Raw genomic sequence first — 21,850 nt, 5'->3', positions numbered from 1 at the left:
AGTTCCTGATCTTCTTTGCCCTGATATTTTTGGCTGCCTTAGTCCTTTGTTTCCTTGTCCTTTTAGAACTTTTCTTTCTGAATCTGTCTGCCTGTGTCCCTGGTCTCAGCTACTGCCACTCCCAGCCAAAGTCATGGTATTCTTGTTTTTCTAATTCCTTGTCCTTCTTGAGATTCTGTGCCCATTGTCTTTGATCCTCTTGGTCCTGTTTGTTATAGTTTGGGTTCTGTGTGACCTAGTTCTCCTGGACCTGACCCATCTGCTACCTTAGTCTCGGTCTCCTCGGTCTTGCTCATCCTGGTCCTTCTTGTCTTCTGTGCTTGCTATTGTCAACTTTTCCTTTTGGCCATCGTGGCCCTTCTTCGTTCTCCAAGTCTTGGTCCATCTGGCCTTGTTCCTTTGTTATCCTGTTGGTCCTAGTCACCTTGTTCTATTTCTCCTCTCTGTCAACCTCCTAGCCCTGCTACCACATCTACTGGTCCATCTTGCTTTTTGTATTGTGGCACTCTTAGTCCAGTGTGCTGCACCAGGCTTACCTCACCCCACATACGCTCCATCTCATTGACGACCTGATAGTTGTCCCAGATGTGGGGCACCCAGGGCGGATCTCTTGCATATGATATGGTCCTGCAAAGCTCTATCTAGATTCTGGGAATCCATGATTCAACGCCTCACTGGAGCTTCAGGTTGGGATATCCAGCCAGTCATTCACCAGATACTACTAGAGTTGCATCCCTCACCGGCTCAGAAACTTTTATCCAGGAAATTCATTATCCTGGGTCTGGTGTTAGCTAAGCGCTGTATTGCTCGGTCATGGCTTAGACCGGCTCCACTGGACCACAGAGCCTGGGTGAAGGATGTAACAGAATAGGCAACAGCAGAGGAGGTGCGAATGCAACATGTCAGGAGAGATGAATGACTAGAGGTGGATCTACGTGCCTGGGAGGATATGCTTACAGGCCTCCAAAAATGGAGGAGCCCTTGTAGCCGCGTACAGGTGACACTCAGTGACTCATGGGGATCTCAATACTAGGGGTTATATATGGTACATTCCAGCCTGGTGACTATCCACTGATACCCTCAGAGGGGTTCTGATCCCTTATCCACACACAGGCAGAGGCTGAAAAGGGCAGAATGAAGGCTAAGTGTTGGGGTGTTGAATTAAAGTTACCTGGAACGTTTCACATTTGATGATGATGTTTATTTACTACTGCCTCGCTTTCCGGAGTGGGAAAATTGTTCAGAGCTCCGTTTTTCCCATCCTCATAATGCAATTTTTCTGTATAATGTTTACTGCCTTGATACAAACTATATGTAACGTTTGCTGAATTTCTTAGTGCATTTCTAGACCCTGGGTTGAACATGTCTTGGGCGGTTGGTACCCACTTCATCCTTTCATTTTTTACAAAGACTGTTTATTATTGTTAAGGCAAATGCTAATAAAACTAATAAAGGTTTAAAAAAAAAAAATCCTGGCACTCTTAGTCTTTGTCCTCCTGGTATGGGGTGTCCTTCTTCTCTTGGATCTGCTACCTGTCCATTTAGGCCTACTGGTACTGCAGCCATTGGTCCAGGTCCTGTTCATTCAGGTTCTCCTTGTCTGTGTTCTCCTGCACCTGGTTATTTTGGTCCTGGTCCTCTTTCCCACCACTGAACATTCCACTTAGTCATCCAGTTGCTGGTTGGCCTTCTTACCTCAGATCCTCCTCACCCTGGTCCTGCTACTTATAATGATTACCCTGCCCCATTTTGCAATCAGATATCTGGCCCCCTGGGTACTCATCTTCATGACCCTCTTAGCCCTGTTTCCGGCCCTGATGGTCATGATCCTTGTAGTTTACCTAATTCTCTTGCTCTGGTCTTTTAGGTGCCCTTGGTCCTGCCTCCATGGGTCTTTCAAATCCCAGTCCTGTTTATCCTAGTGTCCTGGTGTAGGAAGTTGGCTCTGTATGTGCTATTTCAAAGTAAGGAATAGCATGCACAGAGTCCAAGGGTTCCCCTTAGAGGTAAAATAGTGGTAAAAATAGATAATACTAATGCTCTATTTTGTGGTAGTGTGGTCGAGCAGTAGGCTTATCCAAGGAGTAGTGTTTTGCATTTGTTGTACATACACATAGACAATAAATGAGGTACACACACTCAGAGACAAATCCAGCCAATAGGTTTTGTTGTAGAAAAATATATTTTCTTAGTTTATTTTAAGAACCACAGGTTCAAATTTAACATGTGATATCTTGTTTGAAAGGTATTGCAGGTAAGTACATTAGGAACTTTGAATCATTTCAATTGCATGTATACTTTTCAAGTTATTGACAAATAGCTACTTTAAAAGTGGACACTTAGTGCAATTTTCACAGTTCCAGGGGGAGGTAAGTTTTTGTTAGTTTTACCAGGTAAGTAAGACACTTACAGGGTTCAGTTCTTGGTCCAAGGTAGCCCACCGTTGGGGGTTCAGAGCAACCCCAAAGTCACCACACCAGCAGCTCAGGGCCGGTCAGGTGCAGAGTTCAAAGTGGTGCCCAAAACGCATAGGCTATAATGGAGAGAAGGGGGTGCCCCGGTTCCGGTCTGCTGGCAGGTAAGTACCCGCGTCTTCGGAGGGCAGACCAGGGGGGTTTTGTAGGGCACCGGGGGGGACACAAGCCCACACAGAAATTTCACTCTCAGCAGCGCGGGGGCGGCCGGGTGCAGTGTAGAAACAAGCGTCGGGTTTGCAATGTTAGTCAATGAGAGATCAAGGGATCTCTTCAGCGCTGCAGGCAGGCAAGGGGGGGCTTCCTCGGGGAAACCTCCACTTGGGCAAGGGAGAGGGACTCCTGGGGGTCACTTCTGCAGTGAAAGTCCGGTCCTTCAGGTCCTGGGGGCTGCGGGTGCAGGGTCTTTTCCAGGCGTCGGGACTTAGGTTTCAGAGAGTCGCGGTCAGGGGAAGCCTCGGGATTCCCTCTGCAGGCGGCGCTGTGGGGGCTCAGGAGGGACAGGTTTTGGTACTCACAGTCGTAGAGTAGTCCGGGGGTCCTCCCTGAGGTGTTGGTTCTCCACCAGCCGAGTCGGGGTCGCCGGGTGCAGTGTTGCAAGTCTCACGCTTCTTGCGGGGAGATTGCAGGGTCTTTAAAGCTGCTCCTTGAAACAAAGTTGCAGTCTTTTTGGAGCAGGTCCGCTGTCCTCGAGAGTTTCTTGTCTTTTTCGAAGCAGGGCAGTCCTCAGAGGATTCAGAGGTCGCTGGTCCCTTGGAAGGCGTCGCTGGAGCAGAGTTCTTTGGAAGGCAGGAGACAGGCCGGTGAGTTTCTGGAGCCAAGGCAGTTGTCGTCTTCTGGTCTTCCTCTGCAGGGGTTTTCAGCTAGGCAGTCCTTCTTCTTGTAGTTTGCAGGAATCTAATTTTCTAGGGTTCAGGGTAGCACTTAAATACTCAATTTAAGGGCGTGTTTAGGTCTGGGGGTTAGTAGCCAATGGCTACTAGCCCTGAGGGTGGGTACACCCTCTTTGTGCCTCCTCCCAAGGGGAGGGGGTCACAATCCTAACCCTATTGGGGGAATCCTCCATCTGCAAGATGGAGGATTTCTAAAAGTTAGAGTCACCTCAGCTCAGGACACCTTAGGGGCTGTCCTGACTGGCCAGTGACTCCTCCTTGTTGCTTTCTTTGTTCCCTCCAGCCTTGCCGCCAAAAGTGGGGGCCGTGGCCGGAGGGGGCGGGCAACTCCACTAAGCTGGAGTGCCCTGCTGGGCTGTGACAAAGGGGTGAGCCTTTGAGGCTCACCGCCAGGTGTTACAGCTCCTGCCTGGGGGAGGTGTTAGCATCTCCACCCAGTGCAGGCTTTGTTACTGGCCTCAGAGTGACAAAGGCACTCTCCCCATGGGGCCAGCAACATGTCTCTAGTGTGGCAGGCTGCTGGAACCAGTCAGCCTACACTGAACAATTGGGTAAAATACAGGGGGCATCTCTAAGATGCTCTCTGTGTGCATTTTTTAATAAATCCAACACTGGCATCAGTGTGGGTTTATTATTCTGAGAAGTTTGATACTAAACTTCCCAGTATTCAGTGTAGCCATTATGGAGCTGTGGAGTTCGTTTTTGACAGACTCCCAGCCCATATACTCTTATGGCTACCCTGCACTTACAATGTCTAAGGTTTTGCTTAGACACTGTAGGGGCATAGTGCTCATGCACATATGCCCTCACCTGTGGTATAGTGCACCCTGCCTTAGGGCTGTAAGGCCTGCTAGAGGGGTGTCTTACCTATACTGCATAGGCAGTGAGAGGCTGGCATGGCACCCTGAGGGGAGTGTCATGTCGACTTACTCATTTTGTTCTCACTAGCACACACAGGCTTGTAAGCAGGGTGTCTATGCTGAGTGAGGGGTCTCTAGGGTGGCATAATACATGCTGCAGCCCTTAGAGACCTTCCCTGGCATCAGGGCCCTTGGTACCAGAGGTACCAGTTACAAGGGACTTATCTGGATGCCAGGGTGTGCCAATTGGGGAAACAATGGTACATTTTAGGTGAAAGAACACTGGTGCTGGGGCCTGGTTAGCAGGGTCCCAGCACACTTCTCAGTCAAGTCAGCATCAGTATCAGGCAAAAAGTGGGGGGTAACTGCAACAGGGAGCCATTTCTTTACACAAGCCCCCCCCAGCCCACAGGCCAGGAGACTCAGCCCAAGCTGGGAGAGTCTTCCTAGTCTGTCAGGCGAGGAAGAGTAGAGGAAATAGGCTGGTTTGTTGCAGGGCCTACTCTGCCTTACATCCTCCTGTTCAGGTCATTCCCTCTGGGGAACTGACCCACTTCCACAGTGATAGGACCTAGTCTGAACTGCCTCTTGTCTGTGCTTTTTATGTCTTCACCCATTCTCTCTATTTTGGGGTTAGAGGTATCCACCTCTGCTAATCTTATCTTAGCCAGGGTCACCCCTAGCTTACCCAAAGAGGTTACCCAGAGCTGGAGTAACCCCACCATGACCAACAGGGTCAGGGGGCCTAACTTGTTATTTGGCATGGGGTCAGACCACCATGCCAAGGTTAGTGCAGCCATAAAGGCTAACACCCAGCAGAGGCCACTGACAGCTGTCAGTGCCCAGAACCACACCTTTAGCTCTTCACCTACAAGGGAAGGGGCTAAGTTACAGGCTTCTTTGGGTTCAGGGTGCCTGTCTGCTGTATTAGAGTGGGGGGTTACCACATCTTGTAGTAAACACCCTTCTTCCACTCTTTCTTCTGTTAGCTGAGGAGCCACCCACTCAGGCTTAACAGTTGCCTGACTAGCCAGGACTTCTTGTGGGTCAGGTTGGACTTTATCAGAGCCACTTTTGGAGTTCTCCCCTACTGGAGCAGAATCTCCTTGGCTTGCTGGAACCTTGGCTAAAGGTTGTCCACCTTTCCTACTCTGTTTCCTTTTCTTTTTCTTCTGGGGCCTACTTGCATTTACTGCAGAGGCAGGCACTCTAGAATCCTTGGGAGAGGACTGGCCCTGGACCAGTTCTTCTCTTAGGCTCTGACTAACCTCTGGGTAGTCATTTCCAAGGAGACAATCAAGGGGGAGGTCTGTACTGACTACCACCCTTCTCCAGCTAAAAGTTCCACCCACTTCTATGGGCACAAGAGCCACAGGCCTATTAGTGACCCTGTCTGGGCTAACTCTTACTCTGGCCATCTCACCTGGGATGTACTGGCTAGAGAGCACCAGCCTGTCCTTTAACACGATGGAGTGTTGACATTTCTTTAAGCACCCTAACTTACTACTAAACAGATTTGGAAATCTCGTCCTCCATTTTTCGGTATTTTCTTGTACAACTGAAATAACTTGTTCTTTACTATTAGGATCCAACACTACCTTTAAATTCTTCTGTTCGTTCCAGCCCAATAGACATCGCCCACATTCCACCACATACACATCACAAACCACCAGTTTATGATTAAACATCAAATTCTCTTGGAAATACCCCAAAACAGGAATTTTGTTCCCGCCATAGCCCACCAAATCCACTTCGGCATTTACCAATTCTTGACCACCCACTCTCTCCCATGTTGTTTTATCAATAAGAGTATATGGTGAACAGGAGTCAGCCCACATGCACACCATTACACCATTTACACTGACTTCACATTTTGGAGATGAGTACTTTCTCAATTCCATTACTGAAATTATTTTTTTTCCACACATAGACACATTATCAAGCATCAAAATTTCAACATGGTCATCTTTTACCTCCTCACCAGTGCTGGAACTTTCAGGATCACCTCTTGTATGTGCACCATCATATAAATAATTCACACTTCTCTTTTTGTATAATGCTTTCTTCTGATTACACACTTTTGAAAAATGCCCCCTCTTGTCGCATGTGAAACATTTGGCATCTCTTGCAGGACAACTTGTTGAAGACGCCAAATGTCTTGTACTTCCACACTTATAACATTTCTTTTTTTCATCCAACTTGTTCGGATTCCTAGAAATCTTAACAGAACTTACAGATTGTATTAATGCATTCTCATCATCTTTCTTATTCAACTCTTTTACATACTTAGATGTACTTTCTACTCGTTTTGCAACCCTTATTGTCTCCTCCAAAGATGGATTTCTCAAATTTAACAACTTTTCCTGACTCTTCAAACACTGCGTACGATTAATTAACTGATCTCTGATAATTTCCTCATGTAAGTCCTTAAATTTACATGTATTTGCTAATGTGCGTAATGCACTTACAAATTGATCTATAGATTCATGAGCAGCTTGAGCTCTAGAAAAAAAACGATGTCGCTCCACAACAATGTTCAGTTTCTGACCAAAATGTTCCTCCAATGCTTCCAGAGCCCTTGTATACACATCATCTACATCACCGTTCTCATCTTCATCCGAACCCCTACCTTCAGTAGTTAATAAATTTGCAGAAGGTACTGTTTTCAGAATTTTCCTACCTTCTACTCCTAAGTTGTGTTTTAACAAAGCAAGCTTCCTCTTATCAGTGAAAATAGCCCCTCCTAAAGCTTCTAGATAAGTTTCAAATGTCTCTCTCCAATCCTCCCACGACATGTTTGGTTCACCCGGTACGCCCAAAAATACAGGTGGAGGTGCAATAGATTGCATTTTTCTATATTATAAAGTACCTATAATGAATTAAAAAATTCACATATACATACAAAATAACAAATTAACACAAAAAATGTAGTCACTGTCGTCCTTCCATGAATCCACTTGGAACCGCATGTAATAAATGTTTAATCACACTAAGGCATGAAGTCCGATGCGCGATCGCTAATCTAGCTAAAAACAGAAAAAAAACAATGCTCTTCCGTTAAAACAAACAAACTGTGTCTTTGTAAGAAAACAAACCAATGGGTTTCTTTTTACAGGTGGTTTCCCACGTACAGCGTCAGCGTCACACGTGCATCATAACGCAGCTTGTCTCGCGTCAATCCAGACACATCTACCCTCGCAGACCCAGTGAGTCAACATGTGAGGTAAGATGTAGACATGAGACTTAATAACAGCAGACGCCCAAGAGTTACTAACGGCAAACGCGCGAGCTTAACGAACCCAAAAAAAATGAATGTCTCTTCCCTTACACGCTGCCGCTTGCGTTGTGACCCACAACATCAGCACTTGTATAATGAATAGCACTCAAACATATTTTCTTCCTGCCAAATCAGATTTGAATCTCCCAAGTTCGATCTGAAACTTGGCTCTTTCATCTATCAGTCTCATCTAAGACTCGTCGAGGACACGTCAAGCATTTGCCAGTTTACCCTTATGCAGGACTTTGGTTGCAGATACCTCACGCGTGGTGACTTCTTCTTTCTCCGAGATTTTTAACCATGAGCTGGTCGTTCTCCAGCACCAGGGAGCGCACGCAGTCTATGTAGATAGCTACTGTTTTCTTCCTAAACACCGTTATGTACGTCCAAACTAAGCGCTTCCAATCAAACCAACGCCTTTCAAAAGTCCAGGAAAAAAAAATTCAGTACAGCAATTAAAGAAAGCGCAACGAGAAAAAAAAACATCCATCAAAACCAGATGCTCTGCCAGGGTTGATCCTTATAAACGACATCCCATCCTCGTCGCCACTAAAGAAACCAAGAGCGCTGCATTTCTTATCAGCATCTTCTTTATTCCAGTTCAGATGTACACATCCAACCCTGGCAGGTCTCAGCAGCAACTGACCCCACCTCACATTATACCTCAACATTCTACACGTTGCTAAGCACAATTAGAACCTAACTAATTCCCACTATAATACAACAACTCCTGACCTGACTAGTTCTCTGGGCCCGCCTCCAACATATTATAATACTCTTGGCCCTAGTCCTCCTGCTCATTGTCATCTTGGACTGACTTCTTCAGTTTATCCTGATCTTCCTTGTTCAGGTCATCCTGTTTTTAGCTGTTCTTAGCCACCCAGCTTGGTCATCATGGCTCTCGTCATCCCGACCTTCCTTGTCCTGGTCATCCTTTTCTGGTTCTGCTTGTTCTGGTATGCCAGATCCTTATACTCTAGTCCTCTGTGAATTGAGCTTCCCTTTCTCCTTGGTTGTGGTTCAATTGGTCCTCATTGCCCAGGTCCTCTTAGCTCTTGTCCTGTTGGCTCTGGTTGACTCTTAGGCCTTACCCTCTTATCTCTTGTCTTCCTGCTTCAGATCATCCTTGTCCTTCTGTTCCTGTACCTTATTCTCATAGTCCTTTTGGCACTGCACCCGATGGTCTGGGCCCTCTTGGTCCTGGTTCTCTTTGTTTGGGTCCTTCTGAGCCTCATAATTTTGTTCCAGGTCCTCCTGGACATCTGGACCCAATCCCCTTAGTCTTCCTGGCTCCGAATGTTTTGGTCCTCCTGATCTTCTTCACCCTTGTCCTGCTACTCCCAGGACCTGGTCTTTCTGCTCCACTTAGTACTCTGGGCTGTAATTCTATTATCATGGTAGCCGTGGCACTCCTAGGCTTGTTCCTGATCATATTGGTACTGATCTATCCAATCCTTCTTCTCGGGTCCTGGTTTTCCTGACTCTGGTCCTCCTGGTATTCTTGGTACTGACCCACTTGTATTCCTTGCTTATTCTGACTCCTTTTCCCTTGGCCTGGATACTGCCTTCCTGGAACTAGTCCTGATCCTCTAGACCCTGGTCGTCCTGTTGCTTGTCAGCATGCTACTAGATGAACACATCATGGTCCTATTTTATCTGGTCCTCTTCGGCCTGGCCATCCTGTTCTTAGCACAGTGGCCTGAACTACATGTTGTACTCATCCTGGACCTGATGTCCCTGGTCCTGATCCTCTTTTTCCTCCTCACCTTGGACCTCATGGTCCTGGTACGCAAGGTCCTGATCTTCTTTGCCCTGATATTTTTGGCTGCCTTAGTCCTTTGTTTCCTTGTCCTTTTAGAACTTTTCTTTCTGAATCTGTCTGCCTGTGTCCCTGGTCTCAGCTACTGCCACTCCCAGCCAAAGTCATGGTATTCTTGTTTTTCTAATTCCTTGTCCTTCTTGAGATTCTGTGCCCATTGTCTTTGATCCTCTTGGTCCTGTTTGTTATAGTTTGGGTTCTGTGTGACCTAGTTCTCCTGGACCTGACCCATCTGCTACCTTAGTCTCGGTCTCCTCGGTCTTGCTCATCCTGGTCCTTCTTGTCTTCTGTGCTTGCTATTGTCAACTTTTCCTTTTGGCCATCGTGGCCCTTCTTCGTTCTCCAAGTCTTGGTCCATCTGGCCTTGTTCCTTTGTTATCCTGTTGGTCCTAGTCACCTTGTTCTATTTCTCCTCTCTGTCAACCTCCTAGCCCTGCTACCACATCTACTGGTCCATCTTGCTTTTTGTATTGTGGCACTCTTAGTCCAGTGTGCTGCACCAGGCTTACCTCACCCCACATACGCTCCATCTCATTGACGACCTGATAGTTGTCCCAGATGTGGGGCACCCATGGCGGATCTCTTGCATATGATATGGTCCTGCAAAGCTCTATCTAGATTCTGGGAATCCATGATTCAACGCCTCACTGGAGCTTCAGGTTGGGATATCCAGCCAGTCATTCACCAGATACTACTAGAGTTGCATCCCTCACCGGCTCAGAAACTTTTATCCAGGAAATTCATTATCCTGGGTCTGGTGTTAGCTAAGCGCTGTATTGCTCGGTCATGGCTTAGACCGGCTCCACTGGACCACAGAGCCTGGGTGAAGGATGTAACAGAATAGGCAACAGCAGAGGAGGTGCGAATGCAACATGTCAGGAGAGATGAATGACTAGAGGTGGATCTACGTGCCTGGGAGGATATGCTTACAGGCCTCCAAAAATGGAGGAGCCCTTGTAGCCGCGTACAGGTGACACTCAGTGACTCATGGGGATCTCAATACTAGGGGTTATATATGGTACATTCCAGCCTGGTGACTATCCACTGATACCCTCAGAGGGGTTCTGATCCCTTATCCACACACAGGCAGAGGCTGAAAAGGGCAGAATGAAGGCTAAGTGTTGGGGTGTTGAATTAAAGTTACCTGGAACGTTTCACATTTGATGATGATGTTTATTTACTACTGCCTCGCTTTCCGGAGTGGGAAAATTGTTCAGAGCTCCGTTTTTCCCATCCTCATAATGCAATTTTTCTGTATAATGTTTACTGCCTTGATACAAACTATATGTAACGTTTGCTGAATTTCTTAGTGCATTTCTAGACCCTGGGTTGAACATGTCTTGGGCGGTTGGTACCCACTTCATCCTTTCATTTTTTACAAAGACTGTTTATTATTGTTAAGGCAAATGCTAATAAAACTAATAAAGGTTTAAAAAAAAAAATCCTGGCACTCTTAGTCTTTGTCCTCCTGGTATGGGGTGTCCTTCTTCTCTTGGATCTGCTACCTGTCCATTTAGGCCTACTGGTACTGCAGCCATTGGTCCAGGTCCTGTTCATTCAGGTTCTCCTTGTCTGTGTTCTCCTGCACCTGGTTATTTTGGTCCTGGTCCTCTTTCCCACCACTGAACCACTTAGTCATCCAGTTGCTGGTTGGCCTTCTTACCTCAGATCCTCCTCACCCTGGTCCTGCTACTTATAATGATTACCCTGCCCCATTTTGCAATCAGATATCTGGCCCCCTGGGTACTCATCTTCATGACCCTCTTAGCCCTGTTTCCGGCCCTGATGGTCATGATCCTTGTAGTTTACCTAATTCTCTTGCTCTGGTCTTTTAGGTGCCCTTGGTCCTGCCTCCATGGGTCTTTCAAATCCCAGTCCTGTTTATCCTAGTGTCCTGGTGTAGGAAGTTGGCTCTGTATGTGCTATTTCAAAGTAAGGAATAGCATGCACAGAGTCCAAGGGTTCCCCTTAGAGGTAAAATAGTGGTAAAAATAGATAATACTAATGCTCTATTTTGTGGTAGTGTGGTCGAGCAGTAGGCTTATCCAAGGAGTAGTGTTAAGCATTTGTTGTACATACACATAGACAATCAATGAGGTACACACACTCAGAGACAAATCCAGCCAATAGGTTTTGTTGTAGAAAAATATATTTTCTTAGTTTATTTTAAGAACCACAGGTTCAAATTTAACATGTGATATCTTGTTTGAAAGGTATTGCAGGTAAGTACATTAGGAACTTTGAATCATTTCAATTGCATGTATACTTTTCAAGTTATTGACAAATAGCTACTTTAAAAGTGGACACAGTGCAATTTTCACAGTTCCTGGGGGAGGTAAGTTTTTGTTAGTTTTACCAGGTAAGTAAGACACTTACAGGGTTCAGTTCTTGGTCCAAGGTAGCCCACCGTTGGGGGTTCAGAGCAACCCCAAAGTCACCACACCAGCAGCTCAGGGCCGGTCAGGTGCAGAGTTCAAAGTGGTGCCCAAAACGCATAGGCTATAATGGAGAGAAGGGGGTGCCCCGGTTCCGGTCTGCTGGCAGGTAAGTACCCGCGTCTTCGGAGGGCAGACCAGGGGGGTTTTGTAGGGCACCGGGGGGGACACAAGCCCACACAGAAATTTCACCCTCAGCAGCGCGGGGGCGGCCGGGTGCAGTGTAGAAACAAGCGTCGGGTTTGCAATGTTAGTCAATGAGAGATCAAGGGATCTCTTCAGCGCTGCAGGCAGGCAAGGGGGGGCTTCCTCGGGGAAACCTCCACTTGGGCAAGGGAGAGGGACTCCTGGGGGTCACTTCTGCAGTGAAAGTCCGGTCCTTCAGGTCCTGGGGGCTGCGGGTGCAGGGTCTTTTCCAGGCGTCGGGACTTAGGTTTCAGAGAGTCGCGGTCAGGGGAAGCCTCGGGATTCCCTCTGCAGGCGGCGCTGTGGGGGCTCAGGGGGGACAGGTTTTGGTACTCACAGTCGTAGAGTAGTCCGGGGGTCCTCCCTGAGGTGTTGGTTCTCCACCAGCCGAGTCGGGGTCGCCGGGTGCAGTGTTGCAAGTCTCACGCTTCTTGCGGGGAGATTGCAGGGTCTTTAAAGCTGCTCCTTGAAACAAAGTTGCAGTCTTTTTGGAGCAGGTCCGCTGTCCTCTGGAGTTTCTTGTCTTTTTCGAAGCAGGGCAGTCCTCAGAGGATTCAGAGGTCGCTGGTCCCTTGGAAGGCGTCGCTGGAGCAGAGTTCTTTGGAAGGCAGGAGACAGGCCGGTGAGTTTCTGGAGCCAAGGCAGTTGTCGTCTTCTGGTCTTCCTCTGCTGGGGTTTTCAGCTAGGCAGTCCTTCTTCTTGTAGTTTGCAGGAATCTAATTTTCTAGGGTTCAGGGTAGCCCTTAAATACTCAATTTAAGGGCGTGTTTAGGTCTGGGGGGTTAGTAGCCAATGGCTACTAGCCCTGAGGGTGGGTACACCCTCTTTGTGCCTCCTCCCAAGGGGAGGGGGTCACAATCCTAACCCTATTGGGGGAATCCTCCATCTGCAAGATGGAGGATTTCTAAAAGTTAGAGTCACCTCAGCTCAGGACACCTTAGGGGCTGTCCTGACTGGCCAGTGACTCCTCCTTGTTGCTTTCTTTGTTCCCTCCAGCCTTGCCGCCAAAAGTGGGGGCCGTGGCCGGAGGGGGCGGGCAACTCCACTAAGCTGGAGTGCCCTGCTGGGCTGTGACAAAGGGGTGAGCCTTTGAGGCTCACCGCCAGGTGTTACAGCTCCTGCCTGGGGGAGGTGTTAGCATCTCCACCCAGTGCAGGCTTTGTTACTGGCCTCAGAGTGACAAAGGCACTCTCCCCATGGGGCCAGCAACATGTCTCTAGTGTGGCAGGCTGCTGGAACCAGTCAGCCTACACTGAACAATTGGGTAAAATACAGGGGGCATCTCTAAGATGCTCTCTGTGTGCATTTTTTAATAAATCCAACACTGGCATCAGTGTGGGTTTATTATTCTGAGAAGTTTGATACTAAACTTCCCAGTATTCAGTGTAGCCATTATGGAGCTGTGGAGTTCGTTTTTGACAGACTCCCAGCCCATATACTCTTATGGCTACCCTGCACTTACAATGTCTAAGGTTTTGCTTAGACACTGTAGGGGCATAGTGCTCATGCACATATGCCATCACCTGTGGTATAGTGCACCCTGCCTTAGGGCTGTAAGGCCTGCTAGAGGGGTGTCTTACCTATACTGCATAGGCAGTGAGAGGCTGGCATGGCACCCTGAGGGGAGTGTCATGTCGACTTACTCATTTTGTTCTCACTAGCACACACAGGCTTGTAAGCAGGGTGTCTATGCTGAGTGAGGGGTCTCTAGGGTGGCATAATACATGCTGCAGCCCTTAGAGACCTTCCCTGGCATCAGGGCCCTTGGTACCAGAGGTACCAGTTACAAGGGACTTATCTGGATGCCAGGGTGTGCCAATTGGGGAAACAATGGTACATTTTAGGTGAAAGAACACTGGTGCTGGGGCCTGGTTAGCAGGGTCCCAGCACACTTCTCAGTCAAGTCAGCATCAGTATCAGGCAAAAAGTGGGGGGTAACTGCAACAGGGAGCCATTTCTTTACACCTGGGCATACTGACCATTGCCCTTTAGGTCCTGATCTTCTTAGTACTCTTCAGTCTAGTCCTGCTCTTCCTGTCCCTCATTCCCTCATCCTTCTTCCTCTTGTCCACATGGCTCTGCAATAACCTATCCTGTCATAGATCCTTCTAGACTTTCCGTGTTCTGATGTTACTTGATATCTGGTTCATGCTAGTCTAACAACTTCTTGGCCCTGTACCTCCTGGTCCTTGTTTGACTGATAGCCATTCCCCTAGCTGTTTGGATCTTTGTTCTGCTGTTTCACAGGCTCCTGGACCTATTCGTCCTCCCCACCCTAGTATTTGTCCATCAGTGCTCCTCATTCAGACCCCTGGATTATCTGGTTCCCTTGTTTGCCTGTCCCTAATCTTTCTGATCCTGGTCACCTTGGCTATGTAGTCCCAATCTTAGTTCTAGTACTCATTTTTTCTGGCCCTCATGTACCAGGTTTTCTGATGCTAGTTCCACTGGCCTTGGTTTCCTTAACCATTCTAGTCCCCGGTTCTCCTGCACCGTCCTACTCCTACCAGTCCTCCTGGTCTCCTGGTTTGCCTATTCCACCTTGTTTTTTGTTGTTTTTATCCATTTCGCCAGGAGGTCCTCTATCATGGTCCTCCTAGTATTGGTCCTATTGATCCATCTGGCACTGGTCCTCCTTACATCCGATGTTGCAGATTACCCCAGGTCCTGTAGCTCTAGTCACCCTGGTTTAGGATCCCCCTGATTATGACACTCCCAGACATTCTCATCCTTTACAACCCCCGGTCATTCTAATCTAACATCTCCAGGTCCTGCTAGTCCTAGTCCTTTCTAGTTGTTGTTTTCCTGGTCCTTGGTCTTCTTTGATCTGATGTCTGTGGTCTTGGCCTTCCTGCCAATGGTCTTTCTCTTCAGTGGTCTCCTGGTCCTCTTTGGTCTGTCTACTTGTGTCTGCTACTCCTGGCCCTGGTTGTCCACATCCCTCTGGTCCTGGTCAGTGCACACAGACCGCTGATAGCCCTTCTTGTCATTATGAACGAGTGCCTTCTGTTCGTTCTACCGCTGCTCCTTCTGTTCTTTAGGACCCTTGTCCACCTTCTTGAGATCTCCCTGTTCCACCTGTTCCAGAAGGATCTGGATCCCTGGTCCCAAGACTCCTAGTGCTGTTCTTCATTGTCCTGTCCCTCATTGTCTATTTGTTCCTGGTGCCCTCTGGCATTGGTAACACTGGTCCTCATAAATTAGTTTCCCTGGGCCTGGTTCTTGTCCTGGTCCTCGTGGCTCTGGCCATCTTAGCCCTCCCAGTGCTTCACCTCTTATGCGCCTACTTTTCGTCCTCCTCCTCCTACTACTGCTTCCTTCCTGAGTGCCCCTTCCTCAGTGACTTTAGTCAGGTAGAGCCTCCAACCCTGTCAGTCACACAGTTTTATGGCTTCCAGATTTCTTTTGCTGAATCAGCACTGTCAAGTACAGAAATGAGGGCCCAGTAGAGACAGGACCTTGGCGACTTAAAACATTGCTTAACGTGTTAAAAGACAAAACTAACATTCCGAAGATACATTGAGTAGGTAATTAAAATGTCAGTGTGGCTGAAAGAGCCACTCGTGGCATGGGATCAATAAGCATAAATGCCCTAAGCCTACTCCGCCGGGTGAATAGTATAAAAAATGTGTGTTTATTCACAGGCAGCAGAGTGAAATCTTCTAGTGATTTGTCCAGATGCATTTCTTTCCCGTCTCCTGCTTTCACCTTCCCATTCTACAGAAGTCCCATGACATTCAGTTTCTCATTCAAGGGACCCTCTGCAAGTGGTCAAAAATACTGTGCCCCCACGCACCAATTACCTGCTGTATATGTCCTTCCCTCTGTTTGCTGCTACTTGTTGACAGCTGCTGTATTTGCAGATTTGAAATACTAAGCAAGCACAATCTCCCTTAAACAGAAGACTAAAGCTCGCCCAGTCGTTTCCATAAGAAGCCCCAAAAGAGTCCAGCCCTCAAAACCCATCAAAAGCAACACCATGAACATTATATATGCTTATGAGTGAATAACATGCTTTGAAACCATACTTACTTTTCTTTGCTGACAGCCAAATACTCCCTGACTGAAGCGCAAAATATATGTGCTCCATATCCTGAAGCTTCTGTTTGATTTCTACCTTCTCTCATTTAAATATTAACATAAGATTAATGTATTTTTCAAAACTGGTTTTACGTTTTTTCAATTGTACACAGCTTAGCTTAATTCATGAACTTAACTTTTTACAAACTATTGTACAATTGTATAGGCACTTACTTTCAAATCCTTCACACACGTTGCATCCCCATTACAAGATGGCCACCACACTACCGTTGGCTGGAGTCCCTTTTTTCTTTATGGTGGACTAAACAAGGACATCCTTCACACTATTTATCCAGCCGAGTTCAAATTGTACATCATCTCTACCATTAAGTCCATTGCTGGCTAAACAGCAAAAATTATGTACTATTTTACCAGCTGCTGCGTAAATACAGAGATTTTGTACTATTTTTCCAGCAGCTGGGTAAATACACACTTCCATTTAAAAAAACAAAAGTGTCAAAAAGGTTTATTTTGTGAGGTTGAATTGCCAGTTTAAACAGCACACAGGCTGCAGTGGCAGTGCTGAGACACGCTTTAGTGGGCTACTTCAGTGGGCAGCATGATTGCTGCAGGCCCACTAGTACCAATTAATTTTCAAGCCCTTAGTACATGTGGTACCACATTACTAGGGACTTACTAGTAAATTAAATGTGCCAATTGGGTGTAAGCCAATTTTACCATGTTTAGGGGAGACAATACAAGTACTTTAGGGCCAGATGTAGCAACTTCCGCATTTGCGATTCGGAAATTGCGAGTCTGTGCAAATGCGGATGCAGAACGGTGTCTCAGACACCATCTGCGACTCGCTATGGGGTCGCAAAGACCCACCTCATAAATATTAATGAGGTTGGTCGCATTTTGCGACCCCATAGCGAGTCCCTGCACTCACAGGGATGGTGGCCTGCTGAAGTAAGCAGACATCCATGTCTGTGACTGCTTTTTAAATAAAGCAGTTTTATTTTTTTATTTTGCAGCCCGTTTTCCTTAAAGGAAAACGAGTTTCAAAATAAAAAAAATAACGAAATCATTTGGTTTCGTTTTTTCAGAGTAGGCAGTGGTCCATTGGACCACTGCCTGCTCTGAAAAAACCTTTTGGGCAACATTCACAAAGTGGAAGGGGTCCCATTGGGACCCCTTCCCTTTTGCGAATGAGTTACCACCAGTGTGACACTGGTGGTAACTGCGAATTGCTTTGCGACCGCATTCACGGTCACAAAGCAATTCTGCATTGCGATGCGAGTCGCAAATAGGAAGAGAACACCCCTTCCTATTTGCGAGTCGCATTCACAATTTGCGAGTCGGTACCGACTCGCAAATTGTGAATGTGCATCGCAGAAGGCTGTTTGCATGGCGCAAACTGCGATTTTCGCAGTTTGCACCATGCAAACGGCTTCCTACATCTGGCCCTTAGCACTGGTTAGCAGCTATAATGACTTTGGAACTACCTGAGCTGAAGCAGTTCAGAGAGCATTGGAACCACACATGACCTGGCTTCTTTGGCTGCCTCCCCCTAGCACAATTGAGTCTGTTCAGTTTAATATTACCTGACTACTGAGTTTGTGCTTTGCATAAATCTCCTCCTCAATCTGATTGAAGATTGTTACTTTGCCCATAAATATCCTATTCTTCTCTTCAACTGTGCTCCAAAAAATATGATTCTCCTTGCCATGTAATACAGAGCAGCCAATCTGGAAAATGCAGATGTATTCTGGGCCCATTTTTAGGTCACATGTGACCAAAGATCTTTTACTTTTCAAAATAAATATACACATATTTTCGGCTTTGGTTCAGCCTCCTTCAGCCATTGACCTCTTTCTTCTGTCCTATTTATCCATTGGGATAATATGACATTGTCAGTAACATCTTGAATCTGTGTGCAGGAGTATTTTAATTTCACAACATTTCTATTAGTAGTTTGGTTGTACCCTTCCACAATCACTAGGATATATGAGAGGAGTACTTCCACTGGCATGAATCAGGTACTATTTTGCATTTGCAAAGTGCACTTAACCAACACACCTTTGTCACATTCAACACATTATCTCACACAAGCATTGTAAACATAAAAATAGCTTCAACTTTCCTTTTTTATAATTGTGCTAATATACAAATACATGTAGGACTATAGGGAAGCTCTCATTATAGTCCTGAGTTTTGTTTATACATTACAGAAAATAAGCATTCCTACATGAATTTCCATGATACATAAACAAACTCAGGATTATAATGAATGTGCCTTTGCCACCTGAGCTTTATTGCACATAGATACGAAAGCAGGACTTTGTGGAAGATACCCTTGCTATCTTACCATCACTTTACATGGCTAGATAGAAAGGAAGCCGCCATTATTTGTTTCCATGTGAAATTAACTACTTTGACAATACTTGCTATAGTTTGCACCCTGTTACCACATACTTCAAGCTGATGGTAATTAGCACACCTAAAATGCTGTTTTAGCAACTATTTCATATATAACATTAACGATTCGCTATGAGGAAATCGTATTGTGTCAGGTCTCTGTGCAGTTTTAGCGATCTCTTCTTTTTGGAGATTTTCTATATGGATTGTTCTTTTTTTGGAGTCGCAAACCAGTTTTTGACTGGTTTGTGTCTTGCAAAATATTTGCGCATCAGGCTCTAAGTTGGGTATCTGGTATGCTTACGGGTTGCCACCTTAGAAAAAAATGCTTGCCCTTTTGTTTATGTTTTGTTATTCTGGTACAACCAAGAGTTTGTGGCTAGAAATCAATTTGTGTAAAATTATCAGGATACTTTTGGAACATAACAATTATTCCTCTATTTGCTCTAATATGCATCCTGAAATTCAGGGAGGGCTTTAGGGCGGTGCGAGTGGTGCGGCCGCACTGGGTGCTGGCCTGGATTGGGGGTGCTGACCTCAGGGGGGAGCTGTGTTTAGCAACAACTTACGAAACTTACTATTTACAAGCACCTGCTGAAAAGTTCCTTGTGTATCCAGCCTTCAGGAAGCAATTAAAATGTCAAGATACCTCTTGTGATTATTGTTCCTGCTAGAGAGAGAGAGATCTGAGTTTTGTCTACAGGCAGCTTCAACTCGCCATAAAGTAGCACATAGGGTTAAAGTGCCTACTACAAAGAATAGAACTATAATTTATATGGATAGCTGAGTGGATTAGTAAAGCCAGCCTTTACCAGCGTTTTAAAACAAATTAATGTATATAAGAGAAGGGCTATGGAGAGATGAGGGGCACATTTGCCAGGAGGTAGGGGGGAATCCGAGGAGATAGTGAAGGGGTGGGGAGGTGCCAACAAACATGTCGCATAGGGCGCCACCAGCGCTAAAGCCGGCCCTGCTGAAACTATTTAGACAGCTCTCAAGTACCTTTTAACTGATTTTGCCATGCTAAGTAAATGTTTCAGAAGGAGAAAATACCAGATTTCACGTTTTCTTCCAACATTTTGATCTTCTTGGACTTAAAAATACAGGGCAGGCTAGTAAAAAAACATGGCCATATGGCAACCCTGCTTGCAAGTGCCACAGAACTCAAGGACCACACTGATGTGTTGAGTCGCAAGATGTAATATGATCCAAGATTTCACTTCCAGAATGGACATTTATGTTCTACACCACTATGTTCTTTGGCATCTTCACAGAAGCGGATTTTGTTTTTCTGACGACTGACCATCTGGAAATGTTTTTCTTGCAATGCTCTTTCACACCAGTTTCTCCTTCTTCCAAGCTCCACTGACTTTCCTGCTGTCTTTCCTCGGGCTGCTTTAAATACAGCCTTCATTCCTACACAGCTGCTACAGACCTACTCCCACCCTCGCAAGTTAATGTATTAATATATCTTTTGCCACCATGTGGTGACTCTGCCATTAAGCAATCTTGAGTCATCGAGTGTCACTGATCCATTCATAATGAGCTGCGCTCTGCAGTGAGTTGATAAACAAGGGAGTATGAAAAAACAAAAGATAAGGACCCATCCTGAAAATAACAGGCCATCTGGGGGGGTCAGTCTCTTGCTGGAATGCCCCCAGAAACTGTGACGCTATTTGGCAGCACTGAAGGACAATTAATTTAACTGAACAATAATCTGTTTACAAAAAAATGGATGGTAAAATAAAAAACAGCATTCTAATCCACTCTCTTCTTTTGAACAGCCCTTTACAGTCACCAAAAATGTACTTTTTTTTCTATGCAACTTCAAATAGGTTTTAATGCGCCGCCACATTTTGCCCCCAAAAAAAATCATGAAATAGTCAAAAACAGAATTAAGGCCTGATCTAGATCTTGGAGGAGAGAATACTCGGTCACAGACATGACGGATATCCCGTCCACTGTATTATGATCCCGTTATATCATGTGGAGATCGTAATACGGTGGACTTGATATCCGTCATTGGACAACTCAGGGTTGTTTAGCTTGCGGCCTTCCGCTACGCGTGGCTGTGCCCGCATAGTTTAGGCCATTTACACCACTGGTCTAGTGTTTGGAGTTACAGAAGGTTTACAGGATGACCGTATGTTTAACTGACCGGACGGACAATAGGCTTTAATGTAAGTTACTTGAAGGTTAACTTAACCTCTCTTTGTCCTTTTATAGAAACCTACAGGGTTGTTTTTCATTTTTTCTTATTTTTTCTCAGGAGAAGGCCCTTTCTTTTTTGGTCCTGATGAAGCGTCATTGGATCCTCTTGGACCACTAGACGCGAAACATGTTGACCGTAGTCTGGAGGTCTAGTGATAATTCTTTTGCCCTGACTTATTTGAAGAAAGTGTTTGAGCATTATACCTCATTTAGACACTTTCACACTGTTTTTAATCTTGGTCTAGACCCCAGATTTTTGCTAGTAAATTTCTTAGACATTGAGGTTTAGAACCAATTTTAATCTTCTCTCTCCTGTCGCTTGATGCAAGTCTGCCTAGACACCCTTTCTTGGCGACCTGTACAATAGATCTCCGGCAAAGAGCCCCCTTATTGGGGAGCCCGTCAGACATTGCAGCGCCGGTCTGACGAGGAGCATCTCCCAATGATGAAGCATGACACCCATTTGGGTGTGTGAGGGCTCTTGCTCCTAAACCTTTGGGTTCCCTGTTAATAAATAACCCCCTTGCCTTTTCTGGAACTGTGCACTTTACTTGTTATTGATTATCTGTTGGGAGACAGTGCACTGGACCATAACTCTCCCGGTCCCTCCCTTTGAGATTGTTACAGAAACTGTGCCTCCTGGGAGTTGCAGTCATGTCACTCTCTATACAACACACTTGATAAATGTTATTCTTCCAGGTGAGTACACTTCATTTGGGACTTGACAAACAGGGGTATTTGGGAAAGTGCAGACTGGGCTGGCGGTTGGTATTAGAGAAACAGGGCCTATTGGGCTTTGCATTCGGTCACTCCCTCTATTTCCCACCTCTATACAAATGGTATCCTCCCAGGTGAGTAAACTTCAATTGAGAGTTACCAGACATGGGTATTAGTGCATGCAAAGATTGGGCTTGTGTTTGAAGTGAGAGAAACAGACCCTCCTGACCTTAACAGTCATGTCTCTCCCTCTACTAAACACACCACACAAATATAATCCCCCTAGGGATTACAATTCATGTGTGAGCTACCACGTAGGGTTCTTTGGAGAAGAGGAACCTGGGCTGGTGAGTGCAGTAACAGTGATAGAGCCTCCTGGCCTTAGCAGTCATTTCACTCCCGCTACTTCATACACTTGATAAATGCCCCCCCCCCCCCCCCCCCCCCCCCAAGTGAGTCCTCTTCATTTGTGAGTTACCCAACAAGGGTCTTTGGAGAAGACAACACTGGACTGGTGGTTGGAGTGACAGTAAAAGAGCC

This window comes from Pleurodeles waltl, chromosome 8, assembly GCF_031143425.1.
Source record: "Pleurodeles waltl isolate 20211129_DDA chromosome 8, aPleWal1.hap1.20221129, whole genome shotgun sequence".
Taxonomy (NCBI): Eukaryota; Metazoa; Chordata; class Amphibia; order Caudata; family Salamandridae; genus Pleurodeles; species Pleurodeles waltl.
The sequence above is the reverse complement of the archived record's forward strand: the minus strand, read 5'-3'. Positions refer to the sequence as shown.